At 37.6% G+C, this 17,941-nt stretch overlaps 1 protein-coding gene across 4 annotated transcripts in view; it reads left to right on the forward strand.

The window, feature by feature from the left end:
- Window positions 1-17,941, forward strand: part of MSRA (methionine sulfoxide reductase A) — a 426,469-nt gene that overhangs the window by 1,148 nt on the left and 407,380 nt on the right. The gene's annotated exons all lie outside the window — the stretch shown is intronic.

Genomic DNA, 17,941 nt, shown 5'->3' on the forward strand with positions numbered 1-17,941 from the left:
GTCGGCTTTAGAGCACTGCTTTACCAACTTAAAAATAATTTTCTAATCTCATACGATTAGTTTTGGAAAGTGCAGTAAAAAAAAAAAAAAAAAAAAGCCAGAAAAATGATCACATGCCTTGGGTGCCCGTTACCCTAAAAGTTATTCTCATAAAGCTTAAACGTCGCAGACCGGTAGCAGAGCGAAGACAGCCCAGGTCCACCAGCCAAGCGACCATTACCATTACCTTGGTGCAGGGCTTCTCGAAGTGGTTTTTTTTTTTAAACATCTATTTTTTTTTTTATTTATTTACTTTTTTAAATTTTTATTTATGATAGGCACACAGTGAGAGAGAGAGGCAGAGACACAGGCAGAGGGAGAAGCAGGCTCCATGCACCGGTAGCCCGACGTGGGATTCGATCCTGGGTCTCCAGGATCGCGCCCTGGGCCAGAGGCAGGCGCTAAACCGCTGCGCCACCCAGGGATCCCTCTCGAAGTGTTTTTAAACAAACCCAACTGGGTGATTCTAATACACTTCATAGTTTGTAAAGCACAGCCTCAGAGCTGCCGGAGGGTTATATGGTGCATATAGCTCAATGCCACGATAAATCCTCTACTTAAAAATTCCTAGGAATTCTTTCTCTTTTCCTTAAAGAATTATTGAGTTATAGGAGGAGGCCATGATGCACATCACACGCAATATTCAGTATCAGCATGAGATTTGAAAAAGTAGAGGTTTTTTGGACCTGGGGCAGTTTGGAAACTGAAGCGGTGGACTTGTTTCTCCATCTGCATTAGCAATTCTACTTCCTCTGCTCCTCTCTCTTCAACTCCAACTCATGATCAGCCCAAAAAGTTTGTTTTATTTATTTTTTAAAAATATTTATTTGTTTATTTACTTATTTATTGATTCTATTTATTTATTCATTCATGAGAGACACAGAGAGAGAGGGAGGCACAGACACAGGCAGAGGGAGAAAAACAGGCTCCATGCAGGGAGCCTGACATGGGACTCAATCCCAGGTCTCCAGGATCAGGCCCTGGGCTGAAGGCTGTGCTAAACCGCTGAGCTGCCCGCGCTGCCCCAAAAGATTTATTTATTTATTTATTCATGAGACACACACACACACACACAGAGAGAGAGAGAGAGAGGCAGAGACATGGGTAGAGGGAGAAGCAGGCTTCATGCAGGGACCCGGATGCGGGACTCAACCTGGATCAGGCCCTGAGCCAAAGGCAGATGCTCAACTGCTGAGCAACCCAGGTGTCCCAAAGTTTGTTATATTTTTGACTCAAATTCGGAGAATGAGTTTTAAACTTTATTTTAAAAATAAATTTTCTTGGGCCACCTGGGTAGCTCAGTTTGTTGACTCTCTGCCTTCAGCTCAGGTCTTGATCCTAGGGTCCTGCTCAGTGGGGACTCTGCTTCTCCCTCTCCTGCTCCTCCTGCTTGTGCTCTCTGTCAAATAAATAAAATAATAAAAAAAATTCCTTTTTACAACCCAGTGTTCATAAATGGGTATTTAAAGGCAATCCTTTTTCAATGGTGAACATCCCCAGCTTGTACTAAACTTCCTCTTTTCCTACTACAGTCTCTTTGATATACCTCCTAGACGTCTAAGAAACAGACAAATGAACACAAAAATCTTAATCAGATTTGCAAACTGGTTCAAGATCACCTTCAACTAAAATTTAGTTCTGCTTAATCAAAGTCTGCCCAATCAATTACCTGATACATAAATGACATTTTTGATGAAAGATAAAGCAACATGGCAGAAACGAGCCAATGATTTATTTGTCACATCCACCTAGTAACTCTAATGGAAGAATCTCAGGGTTTGGCTCTCTTCCAGGTTCTTCTGTCTTTTTATATAGCCATGTGTACATCTCTGTATCCGGACCAGTAAACGGCTTTTTTTTTTTGGTGTAGGGCCAAGCCTACAATGCATATGCATATGCAGTGCATATGTCCTTATTGCTCAGCTGTTGCAACTCTTTTCCTCCCCAAATAATTTCAGTTTTAGATTGTGGCCTTTCCAATCACACTCATGGTACAACTCCTGCCTTGACAGGTTGCTAAAGGTTCTGACTGGTCCCAGAAGTGGACAGCATTACCTCCTTGGTAGGCGTTGGTGGCTATAAGCTTGAAGCTTATGGACTTATTGTTTTGAAAGTCAAATTTATCTCTATCCCAACCTCCAGTCTAACAGCCCTTTATTTCTCTTTATTACTCTTGTGTCTGTTGTTAATTGTACCTTGACTTTCAAAAGTTCTGTGACAAAACATCACCTTTTGGTTTTACACGATAAGGCCTGTTTTGTGTCTTTGGTTCAGTCTAGTACTAGGTTCTGTCTCTGTGTTCTATTACCAGATACTTTTGGTATGAAGAGTTAACATTTTAGCTTTAATCCTACCTCTTTTTGTATTTGTAAGGAAACTTACACCTTTTTATAAACTGTGGCCTAGTAGTAGATTTCTACTTACAGGAGGGTAAGATTGAATCCTTCAAGCTTTTTTAGTGTTTAATTTTTCTCAGGCTACCTATAGTGGATGAAAAGATGAATAGTCCTATTTTGGGTGATTGGTTAACAACTAAACTTGGACTAGACTGGCTCATTTGAAGCATACACTGTTCAGGTTAGTGGTGGGTCTGGACAGCACTGGCTGGCAGGGCACACAAGCAGTTTGCCCGATCTTATATGTGGAAGGTGGTCTCTCTCTGTTTCAGTGCCTGGCTTTAAACAGTATTCAGAGAACTTTGGGACTGGGGGGAAAAGTGGAATTCATGCTTGTTGAACTGAATTGGTGGGCAATTAATTGCTAGAGATAGGCAGGAAGTGAAAGGCTTATAATTAAAACTTCAGAGTGCCTTCTGTGTTGTTAAAATGTAAGTTTATTATAGTTAGAACTAATCTTATTTCCAGTGAATTAATTACTGTAAAAGCTCAGTTTTTATTTCGTATGGCACTTTTTTTTTTTTTTTTTTTTTTTTTGCGTTTTGGAAATATTGCTAATCTTTTTTTGATCAGGTGTTTGGGATTTGGAGATATTCAGGGTAACATTGACAGCTCATGTTTAAGCTCTGCTATTTTGCCTTTATATTCTTAGATAGTGGGTTGTATTGTATTACTGTGGGTCTTTTTTTTTTTTTTTTGAGAGAGGAAGCGATGTAGAACACCTGCTCACAGTGTACTCTTTTAAGAACTTTAAATACAAATAGAAAAATGGTAGAACAATATGACTAATCCAAAAGGTGGCTCCTTGAGAATTGAAATATAACAATAAAATTTATTGTTTTTATTTATTAACTGTAGCTATCTGATAAAAAGGGAAGAAAGTACAAATACACAAAATAATAACTGAGAAGGAGGAGTAGAACATTTAAAGAATGTAAGAGACTATTTAACTCTTTGAAAATAAATTTGAAAACTTGGATGGAATAGATAATTTTTAGGAAAATATAATTGACCTGTACTGATATGAGAAAGATCCCATTCTGTTTAGGAAACAATGATTTTTAGAGAGGAAATGAGGTCAATGAGTTGTCTCCTCCCCAAGCATCATGTTTAGACAATTTTACAGGGGATTTCTACTGAATATTTAAAGAGCAGAAAATTCCAATATTATTTAAACTGAAAGAATTGTCAAATTATTTTTAAGAAGCAAGTTTAATATTGAAACCAAATCTGATAAAAATTGCACAAAAAAGAAAACTACAGACCTGTCTCACTTATATTGATGAAAAATTGCTAAATAAATGTGAGTAAACAGAATCCAGCAATGGGATTTAGTCCCAGAATGCAAGGATCGGTCAGTATTAGGAAATCTATTACTATAATTCATCATTTAATTGATCTAAGAAGAAAAATGGTGTAACTGACTTCTGGATGCTAAAAACTTGTTTGATTACATTTAACAGCTATTGGGGATAATAACACTTAGAGATGACTTCTTCCTTAACATGATATAATAAATCTGTTTCTGTCCGAAGCTCAACATCATGCTTAATGAAGAAACGCAGAAATTTCCACTGAAGTCCCAATCAAGAAAAAATGTGGAGATGGCCTACTTTTGCTCATTCTAGTAGCAGTTGTACCCATTACCAGATACTTTTTTTTAATTTTTATTTTTTATTTTATTTATTTATTTTTTTTATTTTATGATAGTTACAGAGAGAGAGAGAGAGAGAGAGAGGCAGAGACACAGGCAGAGGGAGAAGCAGGCTCCATGCACCGGGAGCCTGACGTGGGATTCGATCCAGGGTCTCCCGGATCGCGCCCTGGGCCAAAGGCAGGCGCCAAACCGCTGCGCCACCCAGGGATCCCTTAAACATTTTTAAAAATATTTTATTTATTCATTCATAAGAGACACACACAGAGAGAGAGAGAGAGAGGCAGAGACATAGGCAGAGGGAGAAGCAGGCTCCATTCAGGGAGCCTCTTGTGGGACGCGATCCCGGGACTCCAGGATCACGCCCTGGGTCGAAGGCAGGCGCTAAACTGCTGAGCCACCCAGGGATCCCCCATTACCAGATACCTTAACAAAAGTATCTGTTGTTAAGGGTTATCATCTTAACTTTAATCTTTTGTGTGTTCTTAAGAAAATTTTTATCTTAAAATTTTTTATTTAATTAAAAATTTTTAAAGAAATTTATTTTAATTCTAGTATAGTTAACATACAGTCTACAGTGATAGGTTAGTTTCAGGTATACAATATAGTTATTCAACAATTCTGTACATTTCTCAGTGCTCATCAAGATAAGTGTATTCTTAATCCCCTTCACCTATTTTACCCATCCCTCCCACCCACCATAATTTGGCTACTGTAAATAATGCTGCAATAAACATAGTGCTATATATATGTTTTTGAATTGGTGGTTTCATTACCCAAAGAAAATTTAGGTAAATACCCAGTAGCATATGGTAATTCTATTTCTATTTTTTTTTTCATTAAGAGAGGGTGGGGGTAGGAGGGACAGAGGGAGAGGGGAATCTTAAGCAGACTCCATGCCCAGTTGGGTTTGATCTCACAACCCTGAGATCATGACCTAAGCCAAAATCAAGAGTTGGATGCTTAACCAACTAAGCCACCCAGGTGCCCTTATTTCTAATTTTTTTGAGGACTCTCCAGACTGTTTTCCACAGTGACTATACCAGTTTGCATTCCCACATGAGGGTTCTTTTTTCTCCACATCTTTACCAACACTTGTTGTTTCTTGTGTTTTTGATTTTAGCCATTCTAATAGATGTGAGGTGGTATCTCATTGTGGTTTTGATTTGCATTTCCCTGATGATGAGTGATGTTGAACATCTTTTCATGTGTCTCTTGACCATCTGTATGTCTTCTTTGGAGAAATGCCCATTTGTGTCTTGTACCTGATTTTAAATTGGATTATTGCTTTTTTTTCTTGGTGTTGAGAAAATTTTCATCTTTTTATAAACTGTGGCCTAGTACGTTTCTACTTTGCAAGAAGGTGAGATTCAAACCTTCAAACTTTTTTAATGTGCAGCTCTTCCAAAGCTGCCTAAAGTGGATCAAAGCATGACTAGGCCTACTCTAAGTGATTCATTATTAAATATTGTTTTGTAAATGGTAGCTAATGTAGTCAGATAGGAGAAGGCAATTAGAGATGTACAAATTGGAAAAGAGAAGGTAAAACTGCCACTAGTTTGCAGATCATGAGATTATATACCTAGAAAATCCAAGAGAATTAATAGGAATGTACTTACCTGACAACAACCAGTAGCTTTACTCTATGAAAACAACTTGTTAGGAAATATAATGGAAGAAAACAGCAACCAAAAAAATTAAAATTTATGAGTAAACTTGGCTAGAAATATGCAGGACCTATGTGAGGAAAACTTTAAAACACTATGAAGGACACGCAAGAAGACTTGCACAAATGGTGAGATATACCAGGTTCTTGGATAGGAAGACTGAACAGGAAACATATATCATATTCTCCCTATAAGTTAATATATAAAGGTAACATGGTTTTAATTAAAATACTAAATTTTTTTGTTTTATTCTAGAACCAGACACACTAATTAGAAAATTCATATGGAAAAATAAACAGGAAGAGTTATGGTAACTGCCAAAGACGAGCAAAGAGGATCAGCTAGCCCTACCACATAATAAAAATGAAGCTTAATAATTTAATCAGTGTGGGGACTCCTGGGTGGCTCAGTGGTTGAGCATCTGCTTTGGCTCAGGGCAAGATCCTAGAGGTTGAGGATCAAATCCCACATTGGACTCCCCACAGAGAGTCTACTTCTCCCTCAGCCTGTGTTACTGCCTCTCTCCCTGTCTCTCATGAATAGATAAAAAAGATCTTTAAAAAAATTTTTAATCAGTGTGATACTGGTCCATTAATAGGCAGGTCAATGGGACAGAATAGAAAAATCAGAAATTCTTAAATATATATGGGAATGTAGTATAACATAAAGGTGATATCTCGAATCAGTGGGGAAAAGATGGAATATTCAATAATAAATGGTTATGGGACAACTGGGTAGCTGTATGGAAAAAAAAAAGTTGGATCTGTACTCTACATAATAAACCAGGGTAAGTTCCCAAACAGATGTTTGATGATAATAGCTCATGCTTATTGAGTGTGTAGTGTATGTCAGGCACTCTAGTAATTACTTTACATTTACTAAGACATTTAAACCTCACAGTGACCTTGCAAGGTAGTAATTATTATTAATCTCATTTGTTGATGTGGATGCTAGGTCCATATGGGTTAGGTGACTTATCCAAGGTCATATAGCTAATAAGTGGTGGAGCTAGGACATGAATGTGGGCAGTTGGGCTCTAGAGTTTGTGATCTTAACTACTGTACTCTGCTGTTTTTCCATTTGGTTACATGTAAAAATGAAACAATTTAAGTGTGAGGAAGGGAGAATTCCTTTATAATCTTAGGATGAGGAAAGCCTTTCTACTTTGACTTGAAAATCAGAAGACTTAAAAAATTGATAAATTAGATATGTCTTCTCATAGCAAAAATTATGGTAAGCAAATTCAAAAGACAGACTGGGGTAAGTATTTGCAACTTATAAGTAAAGGACTATTCTCCCTAATATATAAGAAGCTCCTAGAAATTAATAAGAAAACACCAACAACCATTAGAAAAATAGGCAGAGGTTATGAACAGATAGTTTAAAGAAAAGCAAGTACAATTGGCTCTTATATAAAGGGGTGCTCAACCTCACTTATAATGAGGAGGATGCAAACACCATTTTTCATTTTTCAGATTGGCAAAACTCCAGAACTTTGATGGTACACTCTGTTGGTAAATCCTTAAGGAAAAAGGCACTCTTGTACATTGCTGGCGAGAGTGTAAATTGGCTCCACTCTTATGGAAGGCAATTTGGCAATATCTATAAAAAATTTAAATGCATATACCTTTTGACCCAGGAATTCAATTCTGGGAATTTATCCTACAGATACACTTGCACGCATGCCAAATGATGACTATACCAGGTTATTCACTGCAGCTTTGTTTGCAGTAGCCAAAGATTGGAAACAACCCAAATGCCCATCAATAGGGGCTAGTTAAATAAATTGTGGTTCGTCCTCACAATGGAATATGCAGCTGTAAAAAAGAACGTGGAAAATCTATATGAATGGGTATAGAGAGATTGCCAAGATATAGTGTTACATGAAAAAAGCAAGGTCAGAACAGTGTTATATGGTATGCTAATTTTTGTGTGAACAGGGAGGAAAATAATAAGATGTATGCACAAAGAAACTTTGAAAGGATGGCTAAGAAGCTAATAGCTGGCGAGAGGGCTGTGCAGTGAACTGAAGATGGATGGGACACACAAGTGGGAGACTTTTCCTTCATGCTTTCTTGTAACTTGATTCTTGTAATGCGACTGCATTATTGAGTTAAATAACTCTGGTATGAGGATGATCTCTTTCTGTGGTGTTTAGTTTAATTGACCACCTTTCTATCATCTTTTGTCATCCCTATTTCAAGTTCTTTTTCTTTTTTAAATTTTGCTCTCTTTTTCTTGTCAAGTAAGTCCCTTTTCTTCCTCAACTTGCTTTTGTAATCAAAATCTACATTTTGGCGTGATTTAAAAAATCTAAATTTAGAGGGTGAAATTGGAATAAGTTAACCCAAGTCATTTTACATTTCATAAATATTCATTTTTATTGAAGCATCAATTGTGGTGGCATCATTTATACAAAGAAAAGATCTTTGGGGACAAATTCCTTCCACTATTATGTAGAAAGCATTATGTGTATTTCTTTTATTTTGAGTGATGTACATAGACTTTTAAAAGAAAATGATAGAAAACAATTTTCCTTTTAGAAAAATTTTCCCCAATGTGTGATTAATTTCTAAATTGGAGGACATAGAACTATTATTTCTCTTCTTTGCATCTTGTCTGAAGCTCTTTATTTTACCCTCTGTTTTAGAACCTTGAGTATTTCCCTGAAGTCCCTGGGTATATAAGGGTATTCCATACCCCCCCATGATCTGATCCTTATCTTCCCAGCCTTTCTTCCTGCTGTGCCCCATAGAACCCTATCCTCTGGCTAACATATATTTCAGTGTTTTGCCTCTGAAGTTGCTCATGTGATTCTACCCAAGTGGGTTTCACATGCCCACTTGAAAGTGTTTCATTTTGTCATTCATTAAATGCTTATTAAATGCTTGCCTAGGTAAAATATTTTTTCCCTATGTTCTTATCCTGCCTCTTCCTCAAAACTTGCCCTGATTGGATTCCATTTCTCCTATAAATCCAAACCTTTTCACTCCAACTTAAGTGATTCCTTTCTTTTCTTTTGGACAAATAATTATATACTATTTCATGAATCCTCCTTTTGGATCTTGCATTGTTACTTAGATGTCGTGTTGCTACCCAGGTTGTTAAGTCTATGTCTTTTCTCCTCATATGAGAGGGAGTTCCCTTGAAAGATGGCCGTCCAGAGGGAGGAGCTGTCTTTCACTCCTTGAAGGGAGGGGCTGGGCATGGTCGACACTGTTTTATCCTTTAGTCTATAGTACTTTGCAGATGACACTGCCTACATCAGGCACTCAGTTATGGTTTGTGGATATTGAGTAAAATATGGCTAATGCTGGTTGAAGGTGGTCTTTTTGTGTGACCATCGTATGACCAGTGTGACACAGAAAAGCTAACATAGTTGATCTTTTGTCCCTGGGGTATATATTCTAGATCATTTTTTCACTATGGTGATAGATTTGGGCTGATTTCAGACTTTCTTCTTAACTACTCTTGTCACCAGTAGTAAACTTTTCTGTTGGCCAGGTTGAGCGATGAGGAGCCCCTCATCTTTAAATCTCTAGGCAGGGACTTGCTAGAAATCTGCAGCAGTGATTGGGAAAGAGCCATCCTGCCCAGCATAATCTGGGGGGACCCTGGCCTGCTTCCTTCCAGATTGGGGTGACAGCAAGCCCCTGCTTCAGCTGGGGGAGGGAGGAGAGTGAAGACAGCTGAGGTGAGAAATGGGAAGCTGGTTGGGTGAGGAGATATCAGCCTGTGACATGGGTCCCCAGAGAGCCAGTAGCCTCCACACCCTCATCAAGAACAGAGTGGAGGCCTTTTTGCTAGGCTTGGTCTGCCCCTTCATAGTCCCCAGTGTCTTGCCAACCATCACCCCTGCTGCCTTGGAAGATGTCTAGGACCCTTCCCATGCCGTAGCAGCTGGCTGGCTCTGTCATCTTGCACCAGCCCAAATCTTCAAACTCTGGTGAAGTATGAAAGACTGAATTCTGCAAAAGATGGATTCGGAGTGTCAATGCATGATGACTGAAAGTTGTTGATCCTCTGTATCCTGTTCTTTCATCTCTCTTCCATCATAAATTCCCAATTTGTTTGAGAGAATCCAGTATCTAATGTCTTGTGAAAACGTAGTACTAGATTGCAAAACTAATGAAGGGCAGGAGCTGTCTTATTTATTGTGCCTGGAACACAGTAGGCTGATGATAAATATTTGTGGAATGACTGTATCATATTATATCATGAGCTCTGAGAGGTGGGCCCCAACGAGCTCTTATTCAGTGTATTGGGGGTAGGGGCAGGGAGCTTTCATATATACATTAAGGAACTTATACATATTTTGTTACTTAGGTACTTTGGCTAAACTGCTTATGCCTAGCATGTCAATATGCTAGTGCATAAATTGTTCAAAAAATGGCAGGAAGCTCCACCCGTAGGAGGAAATCTTAGTATAATTATATAACTTCAGGATGACTTGGGGGCTTCTGCACAGGTCCTCAGCTCCCAACCCACTCAAGCTGGCTTGCACATGGGGCTATCCAGCAAACACCTACCTAGCTAGACATCTCCTTGGCAGGAACTGCTGGTTTTAAAACCAGAATACATACATTCCTTCCCTGCTTTTGTCCTTTCCCTCTCCTCCCTTCTACTGATAGATTGCAGTCTTCTGAGTTGAGTAACTTCTGTTGCATTTAGCTGACATGATGACACTCTTCATCCTGGAGTTACAAACTTCCTCTACCTTGCTGCTAACCTCAGTGTTCCTGATCTCTGCCCCCCATCCCCCACCCCCCACTCCCAGCTCTTAGTTCCTTCCTTCAAAGTTGTTTGCTTTCATCCTCACAGCCTATCTCAGTCTTCTGGGTCTTTCAAGCAGGCTCATCTGAGTTCTTCCCCTTCCATGCTGCCTTCTGGGGATGGTTTCAACTTTGACTGCTCTTAAGAATTTGTTGTGGAGCTACAGCTTTGGGGCCCGGTTTTGCCCTTTGATTGTACTGTGTCTCCTCAAGGAGGTGAAAGTTGAGTTCCTTTAAATGTCTGGAGCTCACTGATTGCTATTTTTCTCTCTGGTGGTTCCTGAACTTTTATTCTGGTTATGGTGCCCTGCTGGCGTGGGTAGAGGTCTTGGGTTACAGTGACTAAGCTGCTGCTTGGTTTTCTGGTCTTTTTCTCCTGGATGTCCTATCAAAGTGCTCTTCCCATTTGGTGAAATACTTGACTATTTGATTCATGATCCTGTTAAAGGATAAACTGAGGCATATTAATTTTTTAAAGAGTTTAGCTGAACAAAAGTTGACTTGAATTGGGCAACATCCAATCTAGAAGATAGGATCTCCAAGGAGCTTGTACAAAAATGAAGGACTTTTTTTTATAGGCCAAAGGGAATGGGAACAAGGAAGTTATACTAGGCAAAACAGCAGGTTGGTTATTGCAAGGATATATTCCCCTAGGCAATGGCAGACTACTTAGGGTTGATCAGGCAATTCCTTATTGACTGGTTTAGAATTTCATTTCTGGGAGAGCCAAAACTGTAACAAAGTTAAATCTTGGTTTGGTGATGTGGGGCTTCAGAGAAGCGACTCCATTTTGAGCCAATTGTCTTGTATTATTTTTTTTAACAATACCTGATGCTTGATTGTACCTTGACCAAAGACCCCCATATCCTCTGGGTTAGCTGGGATCTGTTCTATAAGCTGAGTCTCTAATGAAAGGTCAAATAAGGTTATTGTCCTTCATAAAGAAAGACACGGTTTCTTATATTTCTGTAGGGCTTTTGTATGATTTTGTGTGAGCATATCTACAGTGTTTCTCAGCAGGGTGTATTTCTGATCCACTAGCTTGTTGTTGAGTATGTGTATTAAATTTGCATTATAATGTAAGAAAGACTGGTAATAGTGAAACTGGAAGAAATGCAGTTACAATATGTTCCAATGAATATATTATCATTACGTTTTTAAAAAATGAAGGATAGAATTGAGAAACATTGAATGTCTTCCCAGAGCATGTATAGAAAATGAATTCTTTTGAAAATGTTACCATGGCAAAGTAATAACATTAGTGTTGAATTTTCTTCCGTAACTTTTTCATATTTTGCCTTTGATTATTTTTATTTGTAGTTTGCTGTTAGGTAATTTATACTTTGCTTAGGTCAAATGCAGTGTGAAAAATTAAAAAAAAACATTGTTCACATGAGGCCAAAATGTATTCTTTGTCCAACTAAAAAAAAAATTGATATTTTAACAGATTTTACCCAAAAGGCAAGAGTCATGAAAATGAAATACTGTGAGGGAATTCATAGCTTTCCAGCTGGAGAAAATGAAAGCTACAGTAAAAAATCCTGAATGTACCATCGTTAGCAGATGAAAAGAAAACCATGTTAGAGTTTGCAGAATGGAGTAGCCAGCTGTCAAATCGAGCCCCGGAGAAAACACTGCATTGCTGAAAACCTCTGTTTCCTTATCTCTTCTTAAGAGCCAATTCATAAAGAGCTACGTCATCGAGCAGTCAGCTCTCTGCAGCAACTCCTGCTGGTCCCCAGAGTTCCTAGCTGCCCACTTAGCATTCCTTGCACAGCGAGATGTGTGCACTGGCTTGTAGAAATGCCGCACGGAGCTCCTCACTCCCCCCACCAAGGACTGCAGTGGGCCTGATAAGGGCCCGAGCTCAGGCGGGGGCTCTCCCTGACAACCGGAGGCAGGTTGCTGGGAGACCGCATACCTCCAAGAGTGGAAACTGCATCCAACTGCCTCTGAATGTAAAAAAAAAAAAAGGTTTGAGGAGCCCCTTGCAGATAACTTTTTATTTTAAGAAACTGAAAAACAATTTTTTTTTCTTCTTCAGGCTTATGCTCCTACTATGAAGCTCTGTGGATTTATTTTGTTGAGTGGAATAAATTAAAGGGAATGACTATTTTCTGATGAAAATTAGGAGTTGGGAGAATAAGATTATATTGCTCTTTGCTGCAGTCGTTTTGGGGCAACCCACACCCGATTTAAGGAATAAGCTGTATAAATTTAAATATGAATTTCCAGGGGCAAGCTATGAACCAAGGGGTTTCTACTAATACATTGCTGGAACTTAGGACTGAATTGTTTTGGTTAGGACAAACCTGACAATTTTTTCTTTCTTAGGATAAGGAGACTCATTAAAAAGCTGAAGTCTAGGCTTCATTTTCTCTATGTATTTGCTTTGGGACTTGTAGAATGGTTGACAAACAAAATTGATATAATTTTAAAAATGAGGATTCTCTACTGTTATCATCATATGGTCACATGAAACTAATTAGAAAGGAAACAAGAGATCTCTGCCCTGAGTCTCCTGTTTCTCTATCCAGTGAATCTGGTACTGGGCTATTCTCACTGTCCCAGAGTGGGCTCCTTTTGAGGCCAGCCAGTTTATGCTAGGATAGCTTCTCCTTGCTTCAGGGCCTTGATTACTTAAATCTCAGACTTTAATTTATATTTTTGCTCAAAGCTTGATTTGTCAGTAAGTTTTTAATTATTTTCTTTTTTTTTTATTTTTTTTATTTATTTATGATAGTCACAGAGAGAGAGAGAGAGAGAGAGAGAGAGGCAGAGACACAGGCAGAGGGAGAAGCAGGCTCCATGCACCGGAAGCCCGACGTGGGATTCGATCCCGGATCTCCAGGATCGCGCCCTGGGCCAAAGGCAGGCGCCAAACCGCTGCGCCACCCAGGGATCCCAAGTTTTTAATTATTTTCATTCTCTTGTCCCAACTTCTAAAGTAACTAGTGTCCAAAACATTGTTGATGTATAATAAAAATGGACCAGCTCACATTCTCTGCATTTCACTCTTCTCATTTATTAGCATATCATGGAAATATCTCCAAGTAGCTGCCATATTTAAAATATTCTTTTTAAAAAATTAATAGACTGTATAGCCTTGAGCAGTTTTAGGTTTGTAGAAAAACTCAGTGGGAAATGCAGAGAATTCCCATATATACATGCCCCCCACCCAATTTCTCCTATTGTTAATGTTTAGTGTTAGTGTGGTACATTTGTTACAATCGATGAGCCAATATTGATACACTATTATTAACTAAAGTCCATTCTTCATATTAGAGTTCATTTTTTATTTTTGTATATTCTGTGGGTTTTGACAAATCTATAGTGACGTATATCCAGCCATTAGAGTATCATACAGAGTAGTCTGACTGCTCTAAAAATCCCCTGTGTTTCGCCTGTTTATCTCTTCCTCCCTACTGAACCCCTGGCAACCACTTGTTTTTATTGCCTTCATAGTTTTGTTTTTCAAAAAATATCACTTATATGGAATTATACAGTATGTATCCTTTTCAGGTTGGCTTCTTCCACTTAGCAGTATGCATTTTAGGGTTCCTCCATATTTCAATAGCTCATTTTTTTCAGTGCTGAATAATATTCCATTGTATGAGTTTGTTTATCCTTTCACCTACTGGTTGCTTCCAAGTTTTAGTAATTATGAATAAAGCTACTATAAACATTCTTTTTTTAAAAAAGGTTTTATTTATTTATTCATGAGAGACACAGTGAGAGAGGCAGAGAGACATAAGTAGAGGGAGAAGCAGACTTCCTTCATGGAGTCCAATGCAGTACTCAATCCCAAAACACTGGGATCATGACCTGAGCTGAAGGCAGATGCTCAACCACTGAGCCACTCAGGTGTCCCTACATAAACATTCTTATACAAGTTTTGTGTGGACATATTTTTAATTTCTTTGGGTAAATGCCAAGAAGCATAATTGTTGGATTGTGTGGTATGAGTATGTTTCATTTTTTTAAAAAAACTGCCAAACTGTAGTCTAAAGTGGTTGTACCATTTTGCATTCTTACCACCAATGAATGGGAGTTCCTGTTACTTTACATCCTTGTTAGCATTTGGTGTTGTCACTGTTTTGGATTTTAGCCATTCTAGTAGGTATCCAGTACTACCTTGTTGTTTTAATTTGCAATTCCCCAATGACATATGATGGTGAACATATTTTCAAATGCTTATTTACCATCTGTATATCTTCTTTGGTGAAGTGTCTATTCTTGTCTTTTGTTCATTTTTAAATTGGATTGTTTTCTTATTGTTGAGTTTTAAGTGTTCTTTATTTGGGAGAACAATCCTTTATCAGATGTCTTTTGCAAATATTTTCTTCTAGTCTGTGGCTTGTTTTCTTATGCTCTTGACAGTGCCTTTGCAGAGCAGATATTTTAATTTTAATGAAGTCTAACTTATCAATTTTTTCTTCCATGGATTACACTTTGATGTAGTGTCTAAAAAATCATTGCCAAACCTAAGTTCACCTAAATTTTCTCCTGTGTTGCCTTGCAGAAGTTTTATAGGTTTGCATTTTAAATTTTGAGTTAGTGTTTGGGCTATTCATTTCCATTGGTCCATTTGTCTGTTCTTTTACCAATACCACACTGTCTTGATTATATAGCTTTATAGTAAGTCTTGAAGTTGGGTAGTTTCAGTGCTTCAGCTTTCTTCAATTGCACTGGCAACTCTCGCTGCCCCCTGCCCCTGCCTCTCCATATAAACTTTAGAATCAATTTGTCAATATCTACAAAATAATGGGATTTTGATGGGATTGTGTTGAATCTATAGATCATGTTGGGAAGACCTAACAATTTGACAATATTGAGTCTTCTTATCCATGTACATGGAATAACTCTCCATTTGTTTAGATTTTCTTTAATTCCTTTCATCAGAACTTTATAGTTTTTTTTTCAAATAGATCTCAAATATATTTGGTTAGATTTATACCTCAGTGTTTAATTTCTTTTAGTGCTAATGTAAATGGTATTTTTTTATTTATTTTAATTTTTTTGGTATTTTTTAAAATTTCAAATTCCAATTGGTTATCACTGGCATGTAAGAAAACAGTTAACTTTTGTATATTAACCTTGTATTCTTTAACTTTCCTTAATCACTTATTAGTTCTAGGAGTTTGTTTATTTGTTGATTCTTTGGGATTTTCTACACAGTCATCTCATCTGTGAACAAAGACAGTTTTATTTCTTTCTTCCCACTCTGTATCCCATGTTTTCCTTTTCTTATTGCATTAGCCAGTACTTCTAGTATGATGTTGAATAGCAGTAGTGAGAGGGGACATCCTTGCCTTGTTCTGATCTTGGTGGAAAAGCATCTCATTTCTCATCATTAATTATCATGTTAGCTGTAGGTTTTTTTTGGTACATATTCTTTTATCAGGTGGAGGAAATTCCTCTCTTTGCTAAATTCCCTAGTTTGCTAAAAATTTGTATATTTTTAATGGTTGCATAATATCCCATGGTATGTATGTACTATAAATTATTAGAACAAATGAAAAAAAGACAACCTCTGTATCAGTTATTAAGTATTTAGTTCCAGTAGTACTATAGGTGTGTTTAGTAATTATGGTATGTGGTATATGTATGGTAATAACTTGTGAATACCTTCCTTGTAAAATCTAGCCAAAAAGAAATAAAGTTTGTGTTAGGTTATGCAGTGCCTTGAAGTCATCTTAAGTAAGGAGTTCAGATCAGAATGGAAAATGAAGAGAATGTAACTTCAGTAATGATGTATACTTTGGGGGGAAATTAGAGGTGCAGGTGGGCATATGGTAAGCATCTTATCCATGAAGTATAAACATCCTATGAGTCTTTGATGCTTGCCGGTATATTTGGATTGGTTTCTATATACAGCTTGGCAGCCAGGTTATGGTATTGTTATTGTTTGTTCAGAGAGCTTGAAGGTTGATTTTTACCCACTTACATTTGATGAACTGGACTAAAAAAGTTTTAGCACCTTTGCTATAAGCCAGAGGTTGGCAAAATAGACCTGTGGGCCAAATTTAGCCTGGAGCCCATTTTTTTTTTTTTTAGTAGCAGTACTGCATTAGGAGGGCACATTTTAATTTATTTTTTAATTTAAGATGATAAAGGACTCTTAAATCTGATGAATTTAAGTTGTACTAGTATTTAACCTAGCTAATTATGGCAAGGTGTAACTGTAACAATAACAAAGTAATAATCTAACCAAAACAATGATAAAACTCCCATATTATCTGAATAATCCTCATTGTTTGTATAAACAAGCACCAAAGTTGCTGGATTGTTGTGAAACTCTATGCTTTGCTTTGGCAGGGTGGGTGTAATATTTTGCCACATTTGATCTCCCGTACTGCTGATCAGAAATCATTAATAATATAGTATACATATCTTGACGAGAAACAAGTCATTTCATTAGGGGTTGTTGAAGTTTATTTACCAGCATACGAACTAATTTTACATGATACCTGAGCTCAAAATTAATCATTACTATCTCTGCAATTTTGTGTTTTATGTGGTCTCATAGCATATATATTTTGCATCATAATTACTTGTGCTCATGTCTGACACTGCCATGAAATTGTGCACCTTTTAGGAGCTGAATCTAGGTTTGGTTCATCATTATGTTCCTCTCAGGGCCTAGGATAGAGTTTTGTGAATACTAGATGAATAATAAGTATTGAGTGAGTAAATGAATGAGTAAATGAACCAATTGCCCAGAAAAACTAATGGCAGTCCTACATACTGTCTATATAGAATTGTTCCAATTGACATTTGTATATTTGTTATCTGAGGATCGGAGGAAACCAACCATGATCTAAGAGTCCTTCGATATTTTAAATCTGTTATCATAATTTTATTTCTCTCCACTCTGCCTCCCTCCCTAAACTCCTATGAATGGCAAATTTGATTATTGTGAATAACTTTTCAATAGAAACATCTGTTGAGGGCAGCCCGGGTGGCTCAGTGTTTTAGTGCCGCCTTCAGCCCAGGGTGTGATCCTGGAGACCCTGGGATCAAGTCCCATGTCGTGCTCCCTGCGTGGAGCCTGCTTCTCCCTCTGCCTGTGTCTCTGCCTCTCTCTCTCTCTCTTTCTGTGTCTCTCATGAATAAATAAATAAAATCTTAAAAAAAAAAAAAAGAGAAACATCTGTTGATGTAGAAAGTGGCCAATTAGTAAAAAACATAAAGTAAATATAATACAACATTAAATATCATAAAGAAGATATAATAAAATTTGCCCATTATTGCTTTTTATACTTTATACCATTTTTCTTTTTGTGAAATATAGTTTGTGGTAGTCTCTTTAAGAGAAGGTCTAGGGTGGTAAGCTTTCTGTCTGGAAGTTTGTATATCTGAAAAATTCCTTTATTTCACCTTCACATTTGAATGCTTATTTGGCTAGGTACA

Source organism: Vulpes vulpes, chromosome 9 (assembly GCF_048418805.1).
Source record: "Vulpes vulpes isolate BD-2025 chromosome 9, VulVul3, whole genome shotgun sequence".
NCBI classification, from domain to species: Eukaryota; Metazoa; Chordata; class Mammalia; order Carnivora; family Canidae; genus Vulpes; species Vulpes vulpes.